The sequence below is a fragment of the Carlito syrichta genome, unplaced genomic scaffold (assembly GCF_000164805.1).
Source record: "Carlito syrichta isolate Samal-C Ts95f unplaced genomic scaffold, Tarsius_syrichta-2.0.1 Scaffold169368, whole genome shotgun sequence".
NCBI lineage: Eukaryota > Metazoa > Chordata > Mammalia > Primates > Tarsiidae > Carlito > Carlito syrichta.
This window is the reverse complement of record NW_007113464.1, coordinates 1-603: the sequence shown is the minus strand read 5'-3', so window position 1 is coordinate 603 and position 603 is coordinate 1. Positions and strand designations below refer to the sequence as shown.

At 47.1% G+C, this 603-nt stretch overlaps 1 pseudogene; it reads left to right on the top strand.

Moving 5' to 3' along the window:
* The first annotated feature begins 65 nt into the window (after nt 1–65).
* On the top strand, nt 66–545 carry LOC110594934 (annotated as a pseudogene).
* Nucleotides 546–603: the final 58 nt, after the last annotated feature.

Below are 603 nucleotides of genomic sequence, written 5' to 3'. Positions count from 1 at the left end.
TCCAGTCTGGGCGACAGAGTGAGACTTCAACTCAAAAAAACAAACAAACAAACAAACAAAAAAAGAAACATTCACAGAAGACCTTGATCTGGTGAATGATCCTGCTACAGATGAAACAGTCCTGGCCGATGTTGGGCCTTCCACAGATGACCTGACCTTGCCCAGTGACAAAAATACCACCACAGAGTGCCGGGATGAGAAGTTTGCTTGTACAAGACTCTACTCTGTGCATCAGCCTGTCAGCGCATTCATCAATTATGCTTCACCAGTTTACGAAGTATGTACATTGTCAGCAAGGAGATCTGCTCCCGTCTTGTCTGTAAGGAATATGAAGTTATGCAAGTTGGGCTTTGCCGTCAGATGGCCGGGCTACCCGCAAGGCAGCTCCATCGCTCCAACTACTTCCGACTTCCTCCCTGTGAAAATGTGGATTTGCAGAGACCCAACAGTCTGTGATCATTGAGGAACAGGAAAGAAGGAATGTGTGGGTGAGAGGAAGGAGACTTCCTTCTTCTCCAACCACTGCCAGCTAACCCATAGACAGTATCTCTCTCTCTTTTTTTTTTTTTGAGTCAGAGTCTCACTCTGTCGCCCAGACGGGAG